The sequence below is a fragment of the Lagenorhynchus albirostris genome, chromosome 6, assembly GCF_949774975.1.
Source record: "Lagenorhynchus albirostris chromosome 6, mLagAlb1.1, whole genome shotgun sequence".
NCBI lineage: Eukaryota > Metazoa > Chordata > Mammalia > Artiodactyla > Delphinidae > Lagenorhynchus > Lagenorhynchus albirostris.
The window spans coordinates 109885982-109912568 of NC_083100.1; the positions used below are offsets into that span (position 1 = coordinate 109885982).

At 45.3% G+C, this 26587-nt stretch overlaps 1 pseudogene; it reads right to left on the reverse strand.

The window, feature by feature from the left end:
• The window catches only part of LOC132521559 (alpha-globin transcription factor CP2-like), a 30251-nt pseudogene extending 12612 nt beyond the window's left edge, over positions 1-17639 (reverse strand).
• Between the last annotated feature and the right edge of the window lie 8948 nt (positions 17640-26587).

Sequence of the window (26587 nt, forward strand, 5' to 3'; positions counted from 1 at the left end):
GGGAAATAACTAGCTTAGAATTCCTGCTTAATTGGGGCTAAATGGTCACATGGCAAAAGCACTTCCCCCATCAAACAGGGTAAGGTGCCTCTGTTATCTCCTCAGACCAGACAGGGACAATCAAAGAGCTGAGTGTGACTCACATGTTTATCAGCAGCTTTTCTTCCATAAAATCCCTCATGCCTGTCTTTTTGTCCTTTCTTTCCTCTTTTGCTTTTTTAACCTGTGCTGGCAAAATATACAGTGGGGACAAAATCAAAGTACACAATATTTTTCTTCTCCCAAGAAGAATGCTTGTCTTTATAGATCTGCTTTTGGAGGAGGATAAAGAAGAAAATGTCACTATCCTCCCAGGCAGGTCCCAAAAAACACATTGTGTATTATCTCTGGCTGCCCCAGAGGAGAGGCAGTGCACCAGACCCTCCCTCAGGAAGCTCTGGGCTCAGGGAGAGTGTTTTCTGTCTGTCTGTTTTTCTAACAGCAGATTTGAAAGACTCTGAGGACCTCCTTACTATGAGTTTAGTTATGGAAACCAGGTGTTTACCGAGTGTTTGTAATTCAAGGGGAAGGAACAAGAGCCCTAAAGGCACAGTGTGCCCCCTAAGTGCCAAATACCCTCATAGGATTTTCACGGGGGTGTAAGGATAGATTCAAGTGTTCCCGGAGGGTGCTGGTCATGACTGGGCTACTGTTCCCTTGAAGAAATGCCCCCAGGGACCCACTGAGTGCTTCTCTGGGAAGAAGATCAGTTCTATCCTGGGAACCAGGATAGAGCACCAGGCAGGATTCCCAGGTCTCTAGTGGGCACAAGTAGCCTGAGCCTCAGTGCCCTCCTGGTGGAGGTCCCAGCTGAGACAGACCCAGAGAGCACTCCTGAGGTCTCTTCAGCATCATTTCCATCATGTTTAATTTCCCAGACTCCTGCATTCTCCATGGCACCAGGGAATGTCATTTTGTTTTGACAGAAGGTAGGGTGTATGGCAAATCATGCAAAGATTCTTAAAGTTCCAGGAGGATAAGCTAGGGTTTATTGGTGAAGTGAGCTGGTTGATCTATCTCTTACCCAGCTTTCCCATAATGACTTTTCAATGTTTTCTCCAACCAATGAAAGATCTCTCCTAAAATGCTTGCTTAAACCCAGCTCACCAGTGGATAGTCTTTCTTGCTTTAAACCTGCACTGTCCAATATGGTAGCCAGCTAGCTATGCACTTGAAATGTGGCTAATAAGAATCGAGATGTTTTGTAAGTGTAAACTACATACCAGATTTTGAAGGCTTAATATGGTGAAAAAGGTAAAATATCTCAGCAATAATTTTTAATGTTTATTTATTAACATTTGATCACATATTAGAATGATAATATTTGGGATAGATTAGGTTAAATAAAATATATTATTCAAATCAACCTCACCTGTACTTTTAAAATAAGGTGGATACTAGAAAATTTAAAATTACATGCATGGTTTGCATTATATTTATTATTAGACAGTGCTGCTCTAAAGAGCAAAAAAAGGTCATTCCCTGGGAGTCCACAGCTGACTTGCCTTAGGGAATGAAGTTTCTAAGGTGAAAACTTGACCTGTTTCAGTGGTCCCACGTTAAAGCTCAGTCTCTGTAGCATGATGTCCATGGCCTGCTCTGACCTGGCATTTTCTGCCTTCCAGCTGCCATGGAGTGAATATGTGCCTCCAAAATTCATTGGCTCTTGCCTTAGCCCCATGGTGATGGTATTTGGAGGTGGAACCTTTGGGAGGTAATTAGGTTTACATAATGTCATGAGGGTGGGGCTCTCATGAATGGGATTAGTGTACTTACAAGAGAATTCATAGAGCTCCCTTGCCCTTTTTGAAATGTGAGGACACAGGGAGAAGATGGTTATCAATGAACCAGGAAGCCCTTACTAGACATTGAATCTGCTGGTACCTTGATCTTGGACTTCCCAGCCTCCAGAACTGTAAGAAATACATTTCTATTGTTTATAAGCCACCCACTCTAGAGTATTTTTGCTATAGCAGGCCAAATGGACTAAGACACCAGCTTCATCTCCTGCACTGCCTTCTTTAAACTCCATCCCCATTGAACAGGAGCCTTGAGCCACCATATAGATTCACAGGTCTGCACCTTTGCCTCCTCCTGCTGCTTCTTTCCCTGACTTTATCATCCACCCAGCACTCCCTCATTCTTGCACGCACACACACACTCCAGCCAGGGAACTTTTCATTAAGCCTGTGAAGCATCTTCTCTTCCAGAATATCAAAACAACAGCAACAACAATGATGACAACAATCACCACAATAATAACTATGATGACAACCTTCTATTGCTTATCTGTTCTTGGTGTCCAAGACATCTTATACTCGAATCTCCATTCTGAAGGCCATCCCTGGTATCTTAAAATGTCTAAATGGCTTACCCCTTGAGTCTACTCTCCTCAATATAAGGAGATAGGAACATTCTCCCCTGATTTTCTGGAAGAGCAGAAAGGAGCCAAATCCTTTGCTGTGCAGCAGACTCAGATTAATATCATGGGAGCAGGCAATGGAAGCAGTGTTTTGGGGCTCCTTCTCTATGCAAGGCACCAACTGTTTTTTTCAGATTCATGTTTCATTAAATCCTCAAAACAGCCACCTGGGCAGGTTTTACTACACACATTTTACAGACAAGGAAACTGAAGCTTGTGAGGTTAAATGACTTGATCAATGGCCCTAGGAAGTCGTTGGGTTGGGATTAAACATACAAGTGTGCTCAGGGTTCTTGTAGATGTGCTTTTTAAATTTAGATCTCCTTTCCTTCTGTTATATTGCCAGCTGTTGCCACCTGCTGCTGGGGTCATGGATAACATTGTCAGCTTCATGCTTTTCACTGGCAACTTGCTGCTTTTTATTTGTTCTAAGCAGGAAGATAAGATACACTAGCTTCTTCTCCTACATTTCAAAGTCTGAGACAGATTCCCAGGAAGGCCTGGGGCTCTTGCTCTGTGTCTGTTCCATCACTGGGTGTTTAAAGAAACCCAGGCTGTCAGGAGCAGTGGATTAAATCTCCACAATCATCTTGAAGTACCCTGCATCTGTGGAATACATGAATAGACAATGAATCATCCCAAAATTGAGGAGGTGGACTTTGGGAGCAACTATAAACTTGGGTTTGCTGTATGCGACTGACTAGTTTATGATTTATATGTTTATCTTAGTTTAGTTTTTAGCACTTGTTATCATTGGTGGATTTGTTTATTGGTTTGGTTGCTTTCTTCTTTTTTTATTACTTTTTAATTTTAATAATATTAAAACAATTTTTTAAAATAAATTTATAATTTTTTTCTTTGTTTATTTATTTTTTTCTCCCTTTTCTTCTGAGCCATGTGGCTGACAGGGTCTTGGTGCTCTGGCCAGTTGTCAAGCCTGAGCCTCAGAGGTGGGAGAGCAAAGTTCAGGACATTGGACCACCAGAGACCTCCCCGCCCAACGTAATATCAATCAACGAGAGCTCTCCCAGAGATCTCCATCTCAATGCCAAGACCCAGCTCCACTCAATGACCAGCAAGCTACAATGCTGGAAATCCCATACCAAACAACTAGCAAGACAGGAACTCAACCACGCCCATTAGCAGAGAGGCTGCCTAAAATCATAATAACTTCACAAACACCCCAACACACACCACCAGACGTGGTCCTGCCCACCAGAAAGAGAAGATCCAGCCTCATCCACCAGAACACGCACACCAGTCCCCACCACCAGGAAGCCTACACAACCCACTGAACAAACCTAAACCACTGGGGGCAGACACCAAAAACAACGGGAACTACAAACCTGCAGCCTGCAAAAAGGAGACCTCAAACACAGTTAAGTTAAGCAAAATGAGAAGACAGAGAAATACACAGCAGATGAAGGAGCAATGTAAAAACCCACCAGACCAAACAAATGAAGAGGAAATAAGCAGTCTACCTGAAAAAGAATTCAGAGTAATGATAGTAAAGATGATAAAAAATCTTGAAAATAGAATGGAGAAAATACAAGAAACGTTTAACAAGGACCTAGAAGAACTAAAGAGCAAACAAACAATGATGAACAACACAATAAATGAAATTAAAAATTCTCTAGAAGGAATCAGTAGCAGAATAACTGAGGCAGAAGAACGGATAAGTGACCTGGAAGATAGAATAGTGTAAATAAATACCGTAGAGCAGAATAAAGAAGAAAGAATGAAAAGAATGGAGGACAGTCTCAGAGACCTCTGGGACAACATTAAACACACCAACATTCGAATTATAGGGGTCCCAGAAGAAGAAGAGAAAAAGTAAGGTACTTAGAAAATATTTAAAGAGATTATAGTGGAAAACTTCCCTAATATGGGAAAGTAAATAGTCAATTAAGTCCAAGCAGCACAGAGAGTCTCGTACAGGATAAATCCAAGGAGAAACACGCCAAGACACATATTAATCAAACTATCAAAAATTAAATACAGAGAAATCCAGGCTGTTCACGCATAGGCACTGGGCAGCAAATACTCTTTATCCACCTGGGTCACTGCTCTGGGTTTCATATTCACCTAGGACCCCACTCCCTCTTGGCAGCTCCAATGATTGGTCCCTATTCGTGTCTGTCTGGTATGTTTATCGGCTGCCTTTATCTCTTGGCTCCTGGCATCCCCTACAGGCTGAACTTATTATGATTATTATTATAACACTTTCATGAAATCTATCCTCTTACCAAGTTTTCAAGTGTACATTACAGTATTGTTAATTACAGACACAATGTAGTCCAGTAGAGCTCTAGAACTTATTCATCTTGCATAACTGAAACTTTGTACTTGTTAAATAGCAACTCCCATTTCCCCCTCCTCCAGCTTCTGGCAACCACCATCCCATCTTCTGCTTCTATGTGTTTAACTTTCTGGGTACCTCAGATAAATGGAATCGTGCAGTGTTTGTCCTTTTGTGACTGACTTATTTCACTTAGCATAATGTCTCAGTTTCATGCATGCTGTCACATAAGGCAGGATTTCCTTCTTTTTAAAGGTTGTATAATATTTCATTATATATGTACATGTGCATGTATATATATTTATAACAGATTTTTATCCATTCATCCATTGATGAACATAGGTTGTTTCCATATCTTGGCTACTGTGACTAATGCTGAAATGGATATGAGGGTACAAACATCTCTTTGAGATCCTGATTTCAGTTCTTTTGGATAAATACCCAGAAATAGGATTGCTGGATCATATGGCAGTTATATTTTTACCTTTCTGAGGCATCTCTACACTGTTTTCCATAGTGGATGTGCTACTTTACATTCCTACCAAGAGCACGCAAGCATCCTGATTTCTTTTTGTCTTCATCAACACTTGTCATCTTATGTTTTTTGACAATAGCCATGCTAACAGGTGTGAAGTGATATCTCATCGTGGCTTTGATTTTCATTTCCCTGATGGTTAGTGATATTGAGCATCTTTCTATGTACTGTTGGCCATCTGTATGTCTTCTTTTGAGAAATGAACTTTGGATTTGGTGACGTGCACACCCCCCTCTTTCGCTTACCGTTAGCCTCTAGCATATAAATTCTATAATGCCACCTACCTCCAGAGCTTTGAAGAAGTGAGAGTTTTGCTGTCCTTTCCCCACTCCTCCCAAGACCCACAGGTCTCCTACTCAGTGGACTAGATCCTTAGACTTCCTGGGGTAGGTGGGGCAATCAGGAACCTTATATTAATGTTCACTTTCTTGGCTTCTTAAGGTCCAGGGTTTTTTGCCTCTTAACTCTAGTTGGATTCTAGAGACATAAAGTTGTCTGAAGTTTGAGGTATTACTGTGTATAGTTGTGGCTAGATTTTGGAATGTAAATACATGCATATTTGGTTGAACAATATAAGTACATTTGAAGCTTCAAAGGTATTTGCTTATGTGGGTTTATGTGTATGAACATATTATTTATTTATTATTTTTTGTGGTATGCGGGCCTCTCACTGTTGTGGCCTCTCCCGTTGCGGAGCACAGGCTCCGGACGCACAGGCTCAGCAGCCATGGCTCACGGGCCTAGCCGCTCCGCGGCATGTGGGATCTTCCCGGACTGGGGCACGAACCCGTGTCCCCTGCATCGGCAGGCGGACTCTCAACCACTGCGTCACCAGGGAAGCCCTGAACATATTTTTTGATGTCATTATTCTTTAATAACTAATGATTCCAAGGAAGAATCAGTTACCATATGCCTTGGTTGTTGGTATGGGGCTTGCAAAGAAATTCTGTAACTTGTGCTCAAACTATTAGACTAAAGCCATAGAAATGGGTACGGGAAGAGTTGCTTGAAAATGACCCCAGTCCCACAGTGGTGGTAGGGCACTGAAGAAATAAGGTTCTTTATCTTTCAGACAAACTTAATCCCTGTGACCTTGCTTGCTTCCCCAAGTCACATCTTTCTCTGGGTGACCAATAAAAGCAAGTCACAGCATCCAGTTCTTTCTGTGGGGAGTTTCCCAGGATGCCCCTGCTTCGTTTTTGCCCTGTCTTTTCCTCTGTGTCCCATTGTGGGTGGCCTGCCTTCTGCCTCCAGCTTTTCTTATGGTTTCGGTCTTGATCTTGCCTGTGAACTGGGTGAAGGAACTCAGGAGTCTTGGCTGAACTTTTGGTTTTCTGCAACACCTGTCCTTCCTGGAGAGCAGGAGAGCACGCATGAGGGTGATGGGAACTCGAGGAGGGGGTGGGGGGGGAAGAGGACTCTGAAGGGGTCAACGCAAAGGGGGGCTGGAGAACTTGAACTTGTATTTTGTTTACATTTCCTTTTTGCCCTGTGTGCAAATAAAAATCACACCATCTAGCATAATTCCTTTGTCAGGTGGGGCAAGGATAAATGGATTTAATTTCTATTTTTGGACATTGCTCTGTTTTGGTAGCTCTTTTATCTGAATCCCTTGATCATCTAGAATAGTTTGGCAGTGTTGCATTTCAGAGCAAAGTGAGGAACAGATAAATAATTGAGAAAAAATAAGATTCTATTCTGAAGAAATAGGTAGCTGTTTTTCAGCTCTAAGAAGAGAGAAGGGCTGCAGTCATATATTCACATTACTTGACACAAATAGGAGGATTTATTTTCTCCATACACTCTCTCGTTGAGCCACTCCCAGTAATGCAGAAAAGGAACCACAGAGCTGATGAGCTTGGGAGTGATGAGGCTCTCTGGAGTTGTTGCAAAGCACAAAAAAACATGCAGAGCCATTTAATTTTTGCTTTCCCTTTGCCAGGAAGAAAAAGAAAAAGTGGGCAAATCAAAATGTCTTCAAAATCCAATTTGGCTTTTTCCAGTGGGATCATTGCTCTTCTCTATCTGGTTTTTCCAGTTAAACACTAATAATGCACATTCTAAGGCATGATCTGTGAGTACAATTTACTTCCGAATTCAAGCCTCCTTCTTAAGACTATTTGCTGTAATAGATAGACTGGAATAATATCGGGATTAAATAAAAGAGGTGCTTCAGAGAAAACAAATACACCAGTGAAAACTCCACTGGAGAAACATTGTTTACTTGTCTCCTCGCATCCAAATTCAGCAAATATTTTCTAGAGGATTTCAGCTTCCAGAAAAAAGAAAAAACTGACCCATCAGTCGTAGCTACTGTTTATTGGGTGTACCGGACACTGAACTAGACACGTTACATTCATGATCACATTTAACGCTCATAACCACACCACTGACTGGCTGTTATTATACCCATTGCACAGGTTGAGAGTCTGGTTCCTAAGACCTCTGTGCTCCCTTCTTCTTCAAAAGACTCCGCTAAGAAACCCCAGTGTCAATGGTTGGTTTTCTTCCTTTCTTATGATGGTTGATATCACTCCTCATGCTCTAATGACCATCATGTTTTGTCAGTTGAACAATGGATCAATCAATAATGAGTTCCTTTTTTCCTCAGCCCAGGATTTCCTTGGAAGGCAGCTCACAGCAGATAGCCCAGACTAGTGGGTAAGTGAGGGATTCATTTCACAAGGGATGTTCAGGTCAATAAAAGATGGGTCACACCTTTGCAGAGCAATGCTCTGTGCTTCCTTGCAGCCTTTCCTGATACAGCCCGCTCATCAAGCACTGTGAGTTCATTTGGCATTTCTGCATGATGTTTGTGCCATCCGTTTAATCACCATGGAATTATTCTCCATTTGTTTTGGGTCTACACTATTCCTCTCACCTACCCTTTTGGTTTTTTTTTTAGCTTCCTATGCATTTCCTGGGGTGCTTAGTACTCAAAAAGAACACAGTGGTTATTCCTTATTCAACACTATTTTTTGAGCTTCTTCTATGTGTGAGCCATGGTGGCAGATGATGAAAATAAAAAGGTGAATTAAGATATACTCGGGCTTCCCTGGTGGCTCAGTGGTTGAGGGTCTGCCTGCCGATGCAGGGGATGTGGGTTCGTGCCCCGGTCCGGGAGGATCCCGCATGCCGCGGAGCGGCTGGGCCTGTGGGCCATGGCCGCTGGGCCTGCGCGTCCGGAGCCTGTGCTCTGCAACGGGAGGGGCCACAGCAGTGAGAGGCCCGTGTACCGCTAAAAAAAAAAAAAAAAAAAGATATACTCTCTGTCCTCAAAGAGCTCACACTTAGATGCAGGAGATAAACGTCTAAGTAGCCATTTAGAAAACAACATGGCAGTTGTAGGGATGAGAGAGAAATTCAGACGTTAAATCGGAGCTCAACTATTTGGCAGGTCAGGGAAGACTTATTGGAGGAGGAGGTGCTTGGGTTGAATCTCAATTCAGGATAGGTAGGATTAATCAGTTAAAGGGAGTGAGAGTAGAAGGAATGGCAAGCAACAGCATGGTGTATTTGGGAAACTACAAGCTTGGAGTGGCTAAGGTATGCGTTGAAAAGTAGGGGATTTCGGGAGATGAGACCAGTGAATGGACCCCTTAAAGAACTTGCACTCTGGTTATGGGGAACCTTTAAAGTGTTTTAAGCTGGAGACTTCAATGTTTATATGTGCATTTAGATAGAAAACCCAGTGGGTGAAGATAGGTAATTTATTACTGTTTTCTTATTTAACCCACAGACAAACACGCTGCAAAAGTCAAGGAGAAGTGGAATATTGGCTGCACGATCACCCTTCTTGTCCTGTCCAGAGGGCACTGTGTGTGTGTCCTCCAGGGGCTGTCAGTTGAGCCGTCCCAGCCACGCCTCCTCTGTGGCAGTGGCCTCATGGATTGGTGGCTTCTTTACTCTTGATGGAAGAGGTGGATTAGGATGTTGGTGGAGACAGAGAAAAGTAGGTGGGTGGATCAAGAACTATTAAGAGATTAAAGCCAATAGACTTAACTAAATGCCCACTGACAGATGAATGGATAAAGAAGATGTGGTACGTATATACAGTGGAAAATTACTCAGCCATAAAAAGGAATGAAATTGTGTCATTTGTAGAGACGTGGATGAACCTAGAGACTGTCATACAGAGTAAATAAGTCAGAAAGAGAAAAACAAATATTGTATATTAACGCGTATTTGTGGAATCTAGAATAATGGTACAGATGAACCAGTCTGAAAGGCAGAAATAGAGACACAGATGTAGAGACCAAACATATGGACACCAGGGGGGAAAGCTGGGGGTGGTAGTGGGATGAATTGGGAGATTGGAATTGACATATATACACTAATATGTATAAACTAGATAACTAATAAGAATGTGCTGTATAAAAACAAACAAACAAACAAAAACAATAGGTTTGGTCATTTCTTGCTTGAACAACAGGGTGATTTTTGTGATGTAAGAAAAAGAACTGACTCTCTAGGGTCACAGATATCAAGGATCATACTCCAGCTCTGACAGTCACTAACTGTTTAATCTTGGGCAAGGCACCCCAACCTCTCTGAGCCCCAACTTACTCCTCTGTAAGGATGAGTAATAAGGTCCATCCAACAGGGCTGTGGTGAGGATGCTTCTGGCAGAGTTCCTGGCCCATGGTAGATGCTCAGTGAGCATTAACTCTCTCCCTCCATAACTATCAAATGTTTCATTGATTTCTGAACTAAAGCAGTCTTATTTCCTCCCAATATTTCAAGTGGGGTGGGGCAGGAAGTTAGCCCTGGGAGTGGTGCAGTTCAATTAATCCTAGCTCCTAGCATGTGTCGGGATTTGTGCTAGGAGCTATGCCCTCAAAACTAAATTTGATTCTTGTATTTACTCTGAATGCAGGTGCACAATTTTACAGATGAGGAAACTGGGTCCACAGAGATTGGACGTCTTGCCTATGATCCTGTGGAGAGAAAGGTTCAAATCCAGGATCTTATCAAAGCTTATCCTTTTCATTACACCAAGCTTCCTACTAAGTACCAAGAATTTTAACGGGCCCTGGAAAGCTGCAGAGTTGAATAACACATAGTGTCATTCCCTGAGAAGTGCATGGATTAATAGGACAAGCGGGACAGATATTTGTAGAGTTCTAGAAAACAGTGTGGAAGTACTGATACAAAGTGAGGTGTGCTCAGAATGCCATGGGAGCCACGTGGGGAGGGGCAGCCAAGGGTGGGGGGACTGTCTGGGGGCTTTTGGTTTCCTTGGAGTCTATTATCTGTGGTCTGGGGATGAGATGCTAATCATTAGATGAAACTGCAGGGCCAAGTCCATGGAGAAGCTTCTGTGGCAGAAACATTGGCCACATCTACAAAGACTTCCTCCCTGTGCCCTTCTGGTCTGTGGGTAAAGTCATTGGAAGCCACTTTGGAAGATTTATGCCTCATTGAGAAGGACATGGCTCTGTGTGGTTTCCATCCATCTGCTTGGTCTCCAAGATGAGCTTTCTTTTGAACAGGGTGAGCAGCCCATTTCCCTGCCACCTGCCAGTGTTCACTGTGCCACGGTGGCTTATTACTTCTGCTATCAACTGCCAAGGAGAAGTGTGCCTGCTTTGAACAGGAGCTCATAGAAGTTAATACTCGGGGAGGGGAGGCCAAGCCAAGAATCCAAGTGGAAACATTTACCGTCAGCACAGTTACAAACTTTGTTCTCATGCCTCGTGCCCTGATGTCCAGCATGGCTACCACCCCCCATCCACCCATATTCTCCATCCGTGTCTTCATGCTGCATCTACTGGGCATGGATTCTGTCTCACTGCCTCAGTCAAAGTCATTGCCGAGCAGGGTTCGCCACTATTGAGGAACCATCGACAGCATGGAGACACCAGAACCTCTGAATTTTCTGCTGTGAAAAAGGAATAGCTTCAATCTAGTTCGCTTTAGTTTAGTTCATTCCCATGAACCTTTCTTGGGCACCACCAAGGGCTACAGAGAAGAATGACATGGTCCCTGGCTCAAGGAGCTAATGAGGAGTTCCACATGTTTGTGTGTGTGTGATGGAATGATGAACAATTATAAGTGAGATGGGATGTGTCCTATGCTGGGCAGAAGTGTAGGGCAATGAGGTAGCCCAGGGGAGGGACATAGATGCCTCACTATAGGTGTGGAGCCAGGGGTTGGAAAGGGGTGGATGGACATGGGATTTGCATTTAGGAAAAAAAAAATCACTCTGATTGCACTAGTCACAGCAGTTCCAGAGTAGAAGTCTACTGTAGCAGTCCAGGGAAGAGATGGATCAGGATGTTGACAGAGACAGAGAAAAGCTGGGGTCTCAAGAACTGTTAAGACCACAGTAGGTGGGCTTCCCTGGTGGCGCAGTGGTTGAGAGTCCGCCTGCCGATGCAGGGGACACCGGTTTGTGCCCCGGTCCGGGAGGATCCCGCGTGCCGCGGAGCGGCTGGGCCCGCGAGCCATGGCCGCTGAGCCTGCGCGTCCGGAGCCTGCGCTCCGGAGCCTGTGCTCCGCAATGGGAGAGGCCACAACAGTGAGAGGCCCACGTACCGCAAAAAAAAAAAAAAAAAAAAAAAAAAAAAAGACCACAGTAAGCTTGGTCATCCATTTACTATTGTGAGCGTGGGAGAGGCAGGTGCCAGGACAACACCGACATTCCTGGCTCAAACAACAGGCAGGTTAGTGATGCTGCTGAGTGAGATCTGATTCTTGGAAGAGATCAGAATAGGGGGTTGGAGAGGAAGACCAAAATTTTGGGTTTTGATCCTTTGAGTGTGAGATGCTCTGGGATTATTCAAGGGGAGGTGTTAATTAGGAAGTTTTACACAAAACCTGGAACTGAGAAACGAAGATAGTGTTTTTCTTTTTTTTTTTTTTTTTGCAGTACACGGGCCTCTCACTGCTGTGGCCTCTCCCGTTGCGGAGCACAGGCTCCGGACGCGCAGGCTCAGCGGCCATGGCTCACGGGCCCAGCTGCTCCGCGGCATGTGGGATCTTCCCAGACCGGGGCATGAACCCGTGTCCCCTGCATCGGCAGGTGGACTCTCAACCACTGCGCCACCAGGGAAGCCCGACAGTGTTTTTTTTTAACCATTAAGAAAAATTGAAGTATAGCTAATTTACAATGTTGTGTTAGTTTCAGGTGTACAGCAAAGTGATTCATATATATATATATATATATATAAAACTTGTTGGTTATCTATTTTATGCATAGCAGTTTGTATCAGTTAATCCCAAACTCCTAATTTATCCCTCCCCGCCGTCCCCTTTGGTAACCATAGTTTGTTTTCCATGTCTGTGAGTCTATTTCTGTTTTTGTAAATAAGTTCGTTTGTATCATTCTTTTTTTAGATTCCACATATAAGTGGTGTCATATGATATTTGTCTTTCTCTGTCTGACTTACTTCATTCAGTGTGATAATCTCTAGGCCCATCCATGTTGCTGCAAATGACATTATTTCATTCTTTTTTAAGGTTGAGTAATATTCCATTGTATATATGTACCACATCTTCCTTATCCATTCCTCTGTCGATGGACATTTAGGTTGTTTCCATGGCCGCTATTGTAAATAGTGCTACTATGAACATTGGGGTGTGTGTATCTTTTCAAATTATAGTTTTGTCCAGATGTATGCCCAGGAGTGGGATTGCTGGATCATATGGTAGTTCTAGTTTTGGTTTTTTAAGGAACCTTCATACTGTTCTCCATAGTGGCTGCACCAGTTTACATTCCCACCAACAGTGCAGGAGGGTTCCCTTTTCTCCACACCCTCTCCAGCATTTATTATTTGTAGACTTTTTAATGATAGGCTTTCTGACTGGTGTGAGGTGATACCTCATTGTAGTTTTGATTTGCCTTTCTCTAATAATAAGAAATATTGAGCATCTTCTCGTGCACTTGTTGGCCATCTGTATGGGAAACAGTGTTGATTAAGAAGAGAAGGACTGATTGGGACTAAGTTTTGAGGAATTCCACTACTTATGGGCTGGAGGAGGAGGATAAACCCACAAAAGAGACAGAGGTGGTACAGCTAGAGAGGAAGAAAGAGCAGCAGCAGGTTTTTAGGTCATAAAAGCCCATGGAAAAGTATTTCAGTAAAAGGAAAGGGTCAACAGTATTAAATGCTACTGAAAGGCCAATTGAGACAAGGCCTAGAAAGTGTCCACTGAACGTGGCTGTATGGACTTCAGCGGAGACATTAGCAAGAACTAGTTCAATGGAATGATGGCATGAGATCCAGGTCAGAATGGGTTGTGGAGTATGGGGTGTGTGTGTGTGTGTGTGTGTGAAGAAGTGGCAGCAGTGGCCACTTTAAAGTTTGAGAGGTGGGGGATGAGTAGCACCTGGACCTAGACTCTGGTGCTGATGGTGGGCAAATGCATCAAAGCAGGGAAGGATTAGAGAGAGATTGGGAATGTTGGAAAGAAAAAAAATGATAGCAAAAATTTCCGAAGGTGGTAGGTAGCCGTGGTATCCAAAGATCAGATAGAGAGATGGTTGTGTCAGCTCCTCTCCTGTCCTAGGAGTGAAGGATGACGGGATGGATGCTCTTGCAGGCAGGTCTCTATGCCTGGTTGCAGGAGTCTCCTGTCTGATAGCATTTATTTTCTCTGTAAAGTAGGAGGCAAGATCATCTGAAGAGAGTGAAGAATGTGGATATGTATCTGGGACAGAAGCTTGAGAAGAGCAGATAGATTTCATAAAAAATAATGTGGAAACAGATGATGGTGTAGGTTTGCTTGGCAGGGTTGTGGGCTCACTTGAGGCTGGGGGGTCTGCGTAGCAGATCTGAGAGGCCCCAGTTGGCTTTTCCTGCTTGGACAGAGGCATGGAGTTAGCAGCCAGTTGTGTTTTCCCAGGCTTGGGTTTTATCTGGATGGTGCAAACAAAAGGAAGCAGATGGGCCAGGTAGCTTAGGGTATGGGCAAAAATGTCATTAAAATCATGGACCATAGAGACTAAGATAAATCGGTAAATGAAGAAAGGAGAGTGCTGATGACCTGGGAGGAGCTAGAGTTTAAGAACTCAGTGTGAGAGTGGTTGTGTGAGCAAGATAGAAAGTGGAGGAGATGGTGGCTGGAGGGGTGTGGTGGAGGGGAAAGAAGATCACTGGAGATGAGTAGGTCAACAGACTGAATAAGGGACCACCTGCTGGGTCATCCATGTAGATGCGGACATCACCAGGATGATGGCAAAGCCTGGCGTGGAAAAAATAACATGCACTAGCCTTCAGTGGATGAAAGACAAGAGCAGCTAAAAGGAGGAGGAGGACAGACCCTGTGGTATTAACTCAGAAAAACTTGCAACAAATGGCCCTTAACCTCACTTTGAAGGGCATCAGTACATCATTGTAAGCATCCTGAAAACATCTATTCACACATTCATTCAGCATCTATTGACTGTTGATGATTTCGCGTTGTTGAGCATCCTCTCTTTGCCAGGCACATTGCTAAAAACTGGGGTAACAGGTGAATGAGACACATTTCCCAGAGATCTAACTATTCAGTAGAAGACACAGAGGCGAAGACAGGAACCTACAATGCCATGTATCATGCTATTTCTGAAGCAGAGGAAGAATTTTCATCATGGTCCAGTGGAGTGAGGAATGAATTCTTATTGGAGATGGTGAACAAGATGTTCCAGAAGAGAGGCTTATTTGGGCTGGAAGTTAGAGAGCCAGAAGTCCAATATCAAGGTATCGAGAGGTTTGGTTCCTTCTGGAGACTGAGGGAGAATCCACTGCATGCCTCTCTCCCAGCTTCTGGTGACTTCTGGCAATCCTTGGCTTTCCCTGGTCTACAGTTACATAACTCCAATCTCTGCCTCTGCCATCACATGGCCTACTCTCCTCTGTCGCTCTGTGTGTCACATCTATCTCTTCTTTCTCTTAGAAGGGCTACAGTCACTGGATTCAGGGCTCACTCTAAATCCAGGACGATCTCATCTAGAAATCTTTAATTCTATCTGCAAAAACTCCATTTCTTTATAAGACCACATTCACAGGTACCAGGGGTTAGGACTCGGGTATATCTTTTTTAAGGCCACTGTTCAACCTACTATACCCTCCCTGTAATTGGCATCAATTTCTACCCACGCTCTGACACTTGGATGTCTTTCCTTTTTCTGAATACCCGAGTCCTTTCGTGTAACTTTTCCAGTGTCCAGCTTCTATGGTCCTGGGGTCTACCTTCCATCTTTTTAGTGTTATCTCCCCCAAAAGCTGAAGACCTGCTCCCAAGCCACATGCTGTGCTGTGCCACTCGGCTGCCTTGGCACTGACTCCTGGCTGTTGAAGATTTTCTGCCCTGAGGTGGCCACTGGCCTGTGACAGTCTCTCCAAATGCACACAGGCTCAAATGCACTCTGTTGAAGGTTCCAGCAGCTTACCCTATATGTCAGACCCCCTCCAGACTCCATTTTCTCCCACCATCCAGAACCTGGATGCCTGCTGGGTCCTGGGGCTTATATTTTCCATCCTGGGTCTAGGAACCCGGCCTCTGCCTCTCTGATCAATAGCTTCTCCCTCATACGTCTTTGAGATGTCTTGGTTTTTTATTCTGGCTATGACATTCGCAGCCTGGCAGCAGCTCTAGCCTAACCCCATCCCAACCCTAGATCCTAGAACCCTTCTGACCTGGCTGTTGTCTTGAATGCACACCTGTGTACAGGTGAGATAGAACTTATCCCACACCTGCTGTATCTTCTGTCCCAGGTCCCATGTCCTTCTGGTTCCCTTTTTCTGATGATGTCACCAGAAAAGGCCTCAGGAGAATGAGGACAACCCAGGTCTCACTTTCGGAAGATCCAATGAGGTGATTGCCTTGCTCCTGAAGAGTTCACTAGGCAGGCACTGTCTCATTTCAGTGTGTGGGGACTTCATCGCTGCTACTTACTAGATGTCTGACCTTGGGAGAGTGAATTGCCTTCTCTGCTTCAGCCTCCTCATCTGTAAAGTGGGGACAATAAAAGAACATTCTTCTAGAGCTCTGTTGGTTTGAGGTTTGGCCTGATGAGGGTCAGGATAAGAGATGACTCCAGGGAGGATTATAATTGTATGTTTTGCAGGGATGCCCCTGAGGACATTGACCTCTGTACACCACGCAGGGTCTCCTCAATGTGAACTTGGGAGAAATTGCTGTCAGATCACATAGCTGGATAAAGCTGGGGCTCACTTGTGAAAGCAATTTGTTCTGTATTAATCACATCAGAAAACTCAAGACACCTCTCGTTTTTCTTTGTACCTTGGCAGCTAGGGAGCTCAGAGCCAAATTTGTGCCCTTTCTCTAACGTGTGGCTGGAGCCATATGGTCTGTTTCCCATGCACTAAATGTTTCTTCGGTTATGTTACTCTCACTTTGGTAATGGATATGTTTGGAATTGCAGCCCTGCTCACACTAGCTGGTGGCAGACCACCACCACCAAGCTGTGACTTGGAATAATGTTATCCACTGAGTTGTGTGCTCCCTGCCCCAGTCCTCAATTCATATGTTGAATGCCTATCCTCAGTGTGATGGTATTTGGAAATGGGTTCTTTGGGAGGTAATTTCATTTAGATGAGGTCTTGAGATGCTTATGATAAGATTAGTTCCCTTACAAGAAGACACACCATAAAGTTTGCTTCCTTTCAGTCTCCCTACTCATAGGCACGGAGGAAAGGCCATGGAAGATGCAGTGAGAAGTCATCTGCCCGCAGCCCAAGGAGAGAGGTCTCACCAGACACTGACCATGCCGGCACCTTGATCTTGGACTTTCAATCTCCAGAACTGTGAGAAAACAAAATCTTGTTGTTGAAGCCCGCCCCCGCCCCCCGCCAGTCTGTGGCTTTTTGTTATGGCAGCCCAAGATAAGACACCCACATCCAACCTCAACTAATTTCTGGGTAAATGGCAGCCAACTGTGACAAACTGGACCAAAGATGACTTCTCCCTAGGAATCTGGAGTTGGACCAAGAGAGAGTCAGCATCTCCCCAGGTGGCTTGAGCCCTAAGGGGTAGACTTGGGGGCTGCAGATAACTAAGTGGATGGGCAGGAGGCATGCCAGACTTCTGAGAAATAAGAGAGGATCAGGTGCATGAGATAAACAGAGCTGAAGGACAGTCAGCTGATACTTTCTGGGATCCAGAAAGAAGCTTTGTTACTGGCACTTTCTTTCCTGGGACCCAGTTTACTTTCTAGCTCTTGGGTTCCACAGATTAAATCTTAAGCATATATTTTTTAATTGCAACATTTCTTTTTTTTTTTCCTTATAAAAGTAGCTTGAATTCATTTCTGTTACTTGCAAACAAACAAATTCTCCAGTAAGCCCTTTGCTCTGATCCTTCACCTTGTCACTATTTACGTTTTGGTGCTGCACCATCTTTCGTGACGTGCCTCAGAATCCTCTGTGGGCACGGGGGGATTGTGAATAACTGAAAAGAATTCGGATAGTCTCTTCTGTAGCTGGGTAGGAGCTGAGGCAGGTTATGAAGGCTCCTGGATGTCACAGACAACAAGACGGGGCCTGGGGGAAGTCCATACCACAGAGAGATGAGTGGTTGACCCAGAGTGTCTTTAGTTATAGGAGTATCTCTTCTGCCACAAAGAAAAATTATTTTGGCATGGCATGGCTTGTTTTGAAAGCATGTTAGCTTTTTCCTAGTTTGCTCTTGCTTTGCCAGGAGTTGTAGATCAGTGAGTTATTTGTGCTTATTTCTCGGAACTCACCCAGAATAGTCTCAATTATGGCTCCAAACAATGGTGATTGCTGTTATTGAGGATTTAGGGAAGGGCTTATGTTTCTAAACATCTTTTTATGAGTCTCCATTTCTATGGTAACCGAGATAGGCTGCTCAGTACACATGAGCACTTCTTTGGGAAAACCTGATAGAAGAAAACCTGAATTTACAGAAGAGATAAAGAAGAGGTGAGCTATTCACCTGGTCTTATAGAGGATTCACAGAAAGCTGCTCCCTTGGAGCACTTGGTGCCTTCTCTGTTCTCCATAAAGATCATGAACAATGTCTTACACAGAATAGACTCTAAATGAGAATTTTGTTGATTGATTGATGAGCCACTTGGGAAGAAGAGAAATGTGAAGCTAGGGTGATGGTTTGCTGCTGCCAATTGGAGATAAAACAGAAAGGAACAGAAAGCATCCTGAGAAGACAGCCATAGTCAGTGGGGAATAGAACTCTATTTTAAAAAATGTGATTTGCATACAGTTTTTAGGAAACTTCTTGCTGCATAAACCAAGGTGTACAGGCATTTTTCTCATCAATGTGCCTGAGGTCCAAGGGATGGCCCCTTGCCCTGGGTCCCAGCACTAATCAAAGGAGGTAAGCACCCACCATGCCTCAGTGCCGGGACCCAGCATTTTTGCAGAGAGGAGCTACTTGTCATTGTCTAAGTTTCAAGTTGCCATGGGGGAGAAGCTGCATTTTGCAAACCTGAGACCTTAAATAGCGTGGGGAGCAGAGCCTGCCAGACTCATCTTCCTCCTAGGGACCTGCACTGGTAAGGCTCCTTGGTTGCAAAGAGCAGAGCAAAGGGCCCTGGACTGACGGAGCTGGTTTGAACAAGAAAGGGGAATTTAGGATAAAGAAACAGAAGTACTTTCTGGACTCCAAGGGCAGGAATGCAGCTGGGCTTCAGACAGGGCGGACCCAGGAGGTGAGAAGGCGTGAAGGATGCAGGCAGCACCCTTGCTCCATCCTTTTCTCTTGAAGCCTGGCTTTATCCACCTCTGCATGCACAGTGGGGGCCTGGTGGGCGAGGAGGTCACCGACAGCTCACAGACTACTCCCCGCACCCCAAACGGGGTCAGCTCCAACCCTGGGGGCAAGCCTGAGAGGGTGTGTCTTGTAGCAACTAGTTAGCTCTGAGAAATGTAGTTAAGTCAAGAGCTCCCAGTAGATCACTTTGATTCAATATGAACTCACCCAATATCCCTTGTGGGCCTGTCTCTGTGACAGGTGTAAGGGGATAAAATAAGTAAGAACTGGCCTTAGCCTTGTTAGTTCATTGTCTGGCTGAGAAGATAGATTGGTAAAGAGATGCAGAATGGAAATTGCCAGGATGGGGACAATCACAGCTTTTGGGGGGCGGTTCAAAGGAGGGGTGTATGCATTTATTCACTCAACAAACATTCATGAGTACTTCCCATGGCCAGGAACTGCTCCGAGGGCCTGGAAGTGCAGCAGTGTCCATGGCAGACAGGGTCTCTGCCCTCAGGGGAGAGGAAGGAAAGAACCCTGGAAATAAGTAGGTCAGGAAAACGAGTAAAAGGCCATCACGGAGTCATCCACATGGGTGCTGACATCACCCAGGATGATGGCAAAGCCTAGGGTAGAAAAAATAACATGCACCAGACTCCCGTGAATGATCAAGAGTCAAGGGGGGTGGGACACGAAGCCCAAAGAGTGGGGCAGGGGCCAGATCATAAGGATCTTGGAAGGCCTCGTGGGCTGTGATGAGATCTTGGATTTTATTTTAAGCACAGCTGGAAGATGCTGAGTGAGGCTGGATAGCCAGGGGTGAGGGAGGAAGCAGGGAGGGCAGAGGGGGCGTGGTGGCTGAGTTAGTGGTGGTCGGGCCTGGGAGAGAAGGACCCAGATTAGGAGGGAGAACCCCTGGGTCTTGCAAATGGGTTGGATGTAGGGAGCGAAGAAAAGAAAGAACCCAGGATTAATTCTTAGGCTTTGAATCAAGCAGCTGGGGAAATTGGGGTGCCATGTACCAAGAAGGGGAAAACTAAGCGAGAAAAAACATTTGTGGGATCGAGGGTTCTGTCACATCCTTTTAAGTGTGAGGTTCCTCTCGGACGTCCAAGTACAGATGTGGGGCAGACAGAGGCAGTCTGGTGCTCCAGAGCAGCGCCGCCCAATGGAAATACAACGTGAGCCACAAATGTGAGTCACCTAGGTGCTTTTTAAATTCACTAGAAGCTCCTTAAAGAGGTAAAAGAGAACGATGTGCAATGATTTAAGTATACATTGTATTTAATCCAATATATCCCCAGTATTATAATTTTAATAGCAATCAAAATGAAACAGATATTTTTCATTTTGGGGGATGAGTTCATCTAAATCTGGTGCTATTTCCCCTTTCAGCACACCACAAGGTGGCACACCTAGCCACCTGTCAAGAACTCAGGGGCCACGTGTGCCTCATGGTGCTACTGTCTTGGAGGTGCAGACAGGGAGAAAGTTGAGGGCTGTAGACCTGCATTTTGAGGTCATTATCACAGAGGAGACAGCTGAGGCACGGGGTTACCTAGGGATACCTAGGGAGCGCAGATGGGGAGGGTGGCTCAAGGGTGCACTCCAGGGCACTCCAGAATGGACAGCTTGGGTAGAGAGCAGGGGAGACCTGGAAACAGTGAGGGACTTGGCATGCGAGGAGTCAAAGAGTGAGGAAGGGGAAGAGGGCTTCCAAGTGTCCGGGACAGCAGGGGCAGGAAGGGCCGTGGAGGGGTCTGGAAGGTGGTGGGCTTTTCTAGAGCAGGGAGAGGATGGGAAGGGGCAGGTGCTGGAGCCCTGCGGGTCCCGTGCCCCTGCTGAGGCCTGGGATCTTCCTTCCCTGGGTCAGGGGTCTGGGACACATTTGCAACCACACACACTGCACACTCCCTGGTCACTCTGGGGTCAGTGTGCTGCCTGCCAGGGCTAGTCCCTGCTTTCTTCCCTATTCAGAAACGCAGAGTGAGACAGGGTCACAGTCTCACAGGTTTAGTTGTTCTATATTATAAAAAAAACTTTGTTTCTTTTTCTTTTTTTTTTTTTTTGTGGTATGCAGGCCTCTCACCGCTGTGGCCTCTCCCGTTGCGGAGCACAGGCTCCGGACGCGCAGGCTCAGCGACCATGGCTCATGGGCCCAGCCGCTCCACGGCATGTGGGATCTTCCCGGACTGGGGCACGAACCTGTGTCCCCTGCATTGACGGGTGGACTCTCAACCACTGGGCCACCAGGGAAGCCCTGTTTCTTTTTTTTAAACATTATGTTTTAATTTTATTGAAGTATAGTTGATTTACAATGTCACGCTTTTCTCAGGTGTACAGCACACTGATTCATTTATATATATATTTTTTCTTTTTCAGATTCTTTTCCCTTATAGGTTATTACAAAATATTGAGTAGAGTTCCCTGTACTATATGGTAGGTCCTTTTTGGTCATCTATTTTGTATATAGTAGTGTGTATCTGTCAATCCCAAACTCCTACTTTATCCCTCCCCAGCCTCTCCCCTTTGGTAACCCATAAGTTTGTTTTCTATGTCTGTGGGTCTATGTTTGAAAAACTTCATTTCTGAATTTTCATTTCTATTAATAATGGATCTCTGGGGGCACACCCCATAGGTGATGGCAATGTATTGGGGCATCCCAAGGCAGCAGATGAGAACTTCTGCTTTGGGTCGTGGGGAAGCCCTGAAGAGTTTTAAGCTGGAAAGAGGCAGCACTATATTTGCATTTGAGAGAGACAGCCTGGCAGCCCTGCAAAAGGTGGGTCTCCACCTGTTGGCTGTGGACCCCTGTCCTAGCCAACTCTGCCCTCTCTTATCCTCTGCCAGGTTTCATCTTTTCCTTTCACCTTCCATAATGAGCCGATCAAAAGCTGCTCCTTGCTCGATGGCTTGGGATTGCTGTGCAGTCTTCTTTGCAGGCAGATTGGTAAACAACACCGACTTTGTTGAACTTGTGCCTCACAAATTACGCAGGGAATTGGGGCAGGGCTTGAACTGAACGAGGAGGCGTGAGGTCAGCATCTCTCTTCCTAATCAGCCCCGAAGAAGAGACACTCCCCAGGCAGCCACGGGCGCCAGTGCCCAGGTGAGACCTGGACACTCAGGTAGTTGACGACCTGGGAGAGATGCCGGGGAGGTGTTGTGGTAGTGGTGCCCGGACTTGGTCTTCTCTGCTGACGTCCGAATCTCACTGCTGCCACCATGCCCATAGGCTGTAGGCTGCTCAGGTGAAACCTGAGATGTTGAGGTCAAGGTCATGGGCTCCAGCTCCATGCCTTTACTCTTTTATTCACTTGAGTGAGAAGTATATTGAGGGCTCACTCTATGTCAGGTGCTGTTTATGCAGTGGTTAAAAAAAGCGAGTCCCTGCTCTCACTCAGTGTAAGCAGGGTCTAGCAGAGGAGGCATGTGTTGTACAAACACACCAATATGTATATTATTTTAATTAAGTAAATTTGTTTTGTTTTTTGAAAAATTTTTTTTAAATTGAAGTATAGGTGATTTAAAATGTTGTGTTAGTTTCGGCTGGACAGCAGAGTGATATATATATATATATATATATATATATATATATATATATATTCTTTTGCAGAATCTTTTCCCTTATAAGGTATTACAAAATATTGAGTAGAGCTCCCTGTGCTGTACAGTAGGTCCTTGTCACTTATCTATATTATATACAGTCATGTGTATCTGTTAATCCCCAAATCCTAATTTTTCCCTCCCCCACCTCCTTTCCCCTGTGGTAACCATAAATTGCTTTCTGTGCCTATGGGTCTATTTCTGTTTTGTAAATAAGTTCATTTGTGTCTTTTAAATTGTTCTTTTAGATTCCACATATAAGTGATATATGGTATCTGTCTTTCTCTGTCTGGCTTACTTCACTTAGTATGATAATCTCTAGGTCCATCCATGTTGCTGCAAATGGCATTCTTTCATTCTTTTTTATGGCTGAGTAATAGTCCATGGTTCATATATGCCACATCTTCATTATCCATTCATCTGTCCACGGACATTTAGGTTGTTTCTATGTCCCGACTATCGGAAACCGTGCTGCTATGAACGTTGGGGTGCATATAACTTTTTGAATTATAGTTTTCTCTGCATATATGTCTGGGAATGGGATCACTGGACCATATGGTAACTCTATAAATAGATTATTTTAACTTATAAGTGTCATGAAAGGAAAGTACCCACTGGCATTAGAAAGAACTGCAGGGGTATCTACAGCTGTTTGGAGAAAGTGATGTTCAGGCTGGTTAAGGCCACTTACTACTCCTTGACCCCAGAGCTCACAACTGGCTCTGCTGGCCCTGAGGCTTCAGGTGACTGGTAGAAGGAAGGCCAGGCAGGAACAGATGAGCGGCACGATGGACAGGGTGAGTCACTGCACTGGGACTCAGAAGACCCAGGTGAGCCCTTGTGTGGGGCACTTAAACGCCCCAAGCTTTCATTTCTAAGCAGAAAAATCCCCAGTGGAATTACATCTGGGCTATCAGACAAGGCTTAGCTGATGAACGTGCTTTGAAAATCATGTCACGCTGCATACATATAACATGTTAACATTTATGCAAACGACATGTTTTGTGCCAGTTCCACGCCAGGTGCTCGGGGGGCAGATTCAGTGGTTTGTGAGACACGGCCCTCAGCCACAGGCCTCTTAGTCTAACGGGCCTGAGAGAGAAGCAGAAGGCAGGAGCTGTGTGTTGAATATCCCCTCCTGCACCGTCCATGGGCTGAGATGACCAGTGATGCTCTGGGAACGCCAATCAGACTGTGATTCCTGCTTGTTTTTAAATCGAAATACAATTGATGTGCAGTGTTGTGTTAGTTTCAGTGTACAGCGCAGTGATTCAGTTTTTTCTGCAGATTCCATTCCATTACAGGTTATTATAAGATGTTGGGTATGATTCCCTGTGTTATAGAGTACATCCTTGATGCTTATCTATTTTATGTATAGTATCTGTTAATCCCATACCCCTAATTTGTCCCTCCCCCCTCCCTCTCCCTTTGGTAATTGTAAGTTTGTTTTCTCTATCGGTGAGTCTATTTCTGCTTTGCTTACACATTCATTTGTATTATTTTTAATTAAAGCCTTCAGTGCCCCCCTTGGCCCCGTGAGGAAGGCGGTGCTCTTGCCTCGCTGACATGCCTGTGGGCTGTCATCTCCTGCGGCTGCCCCTCTGAGCGCACCTCTGCCTTCCTGCTCCTGTGTCCACACACATCTCTCCCTCCTTTCCAATTCGCCTTTACACTCAGGTCTTTTTTTCTGTGGAGCTCCGCTCACCTATCCTGTTACCCACCCCTCTCTCCCCAAGTGCTGTTGTCCACTCTCTTCTCTGTGCTAAATCAATTTCTCACGTGTAGCTTCCTTTTTGTATGTGGCAGGCTCTCCTCTGAATAGTTCTTTATGTCTGTAAAAAGGACTCTTTAGTTGCCAGTATCTGAAATCTAATCAAACCAGACTAAATTTTTAAAAAGTGATTGTGATTGTTGTGGTTGTTCTCTCAGGGGACTCATGAAACTAAGACATTCAAGAAATGAAACGCTTCAGGAGCCGCTGGATCCAGGTGTGTGTCATCAGGAAGGTGACCCTTTTGCCTCTCGATTGGCTGGATTTTCCCCCGTCAGGCTTTATTCTCAGGCAGCTGCCCCCTGGGGTGCTGAATGCGGCCGCTGGCAGCTCCAGGTTCTGTTATGAGGAGAAGGCACTTCTTTTCCAGTAGTTTCAGCTAAAGTCTGGACTGAGTCGCATGCCCTTCCCTGAGCTAACCGTGTAGCTGGTGGTGTGGGTGCTCTGACTGGCCAGGCATGGGGCCCCGTGCCCTGGACGTCCAGACGGCCAGCTCCAGCTGGAACTACGTGAGCTCAGAAGTCAGGTTCTTCAGAGGAAAAACCCAGGCACTATTGGTGGAAGAAGGGATTCTGGACAAGCACATATCAAAAACGTCCGCTTTGGTCTCAGCTACAAACTACTTACTTGGTAAGATCTTTGAGGACCAAAGCTGTGTCTTACTGTTCTTGGTATCCTCACTGGCTCTTCCGGGGCTGAAACACAACACTCAGGACATGTTTAACAAACAAATATGTGCAGAGGAGCAAGAAACGTCGGGATTGGGGAGGCCACGCACATCTTTGTGGATGGAGTGGGCAGGAAGGTGGGCGTTGACCAATGGTGGAAACTGTAGAAACTGCTGAAAGAGGAATGATGAAGAAGGGTTGGCAGGACTTGGGGACAGATTATCTCGAGAAGCTGTGAGGGAACCAAAGGTCTAGGGTTTCCTTTCTGAGTAACTGGGAGGAAGATGGACCGCTGCCTGGGAAGCGGTCATTTATCCTTGCATCCCCTTCCCCTTGGGGCGTCCCAGCGGGGAGGCTCAGCTGGTGTTTATAAATCAGGGGCTGGAGCTCAAGAGAGAGTTCATCACTGGCCCTAAAAACCTGAGCCTTTTCTAGGAGAAACTGTGAGCACAAATGTGCCCTCTAAGAAACAGAGCTCGGGGACAGAATTGCCCGGGCTGCGATCCGGGGACCGGCCCTCCACGGGAGGGTGAGCTGGAGGATGAAGCCCGGCCGGTGACCATGGCACGGCCAGATGGAAGGGGAACAGGCAGAAGCAAGAGGGATACCCACCCAGGGGAGGAAAGGCTCGCGGCGGAGGAGGTAAGAATGCCAGTCAAAGGGATTAGCTCAAGAAAAGACCTTTACGTGTAGCGCTTAAAGGGCCACAGGTGACCTTCAGGAAGGGGGATGAAAGGGCAGTAGGGAGGATGATAGGTCAGGAGGCAGGTTCCAGGGAGCTGAGAGACAGGACAGGATGAACCCAGGACAGCTCCCTCCTGGACACGGACCAGCAGAATCCTTCCCTTAAAATACAGTTCTCCCAGCCCCGTGGGCCTGGGGATCATGCTTCCTTGAACGCAGCGTATCACCCTTTCGGGTCTCAGTTTCCCTACTTCTAAAGTTTGGATTGAAATAGCTGCTCATAAACTTAACATTACATTTACAAGTGGCTTTGAACTCAGAGCAAAGGGTGGGGAAATAAGATTTTTTTCGCTGACATACTTCTCCTTTTGAAGGTAATGAGTGAGGATGGGAATTCGCATTGGAAATCAATATTTTAGAAGTCTTAATGGCAGCATGACAATTGCACATTTGTGGCTTTCAAAAGGGCAGATCTGTGCAAATCAGAAGAGATGGAGCAAAATCAGTAATTTCACGTCTTGCTTGAGAAAGAGGATTCATAGAGAATTTTAACAAGGAATGAAGTTACTGCGAGGGACTCCCGTTCGTGTTAGTTTTCTTTTCTTTTTAAGACTCTTGGTAACAGATTCAGGGTGCAGCTGTTGAAAAGAGGGCTCATTAATTAAAAAGCTGCAGTGACTTTCCCTGGTCTATAGAAATGAATTCTCATTTCTCACGGAGACATTTAAAGTCCTGTACCATCGGAGCCCAACTTCATTTCACGTTTCCTTGGGGATAAAAAACCATTGCCCTTTGGACATTACTGGCCCTCATTGCCGGTCCATTCCAACATTTATTCATCCCCTGAGTGGTAACGGGTCCCTACTATGTGCCAGGCCTTGTT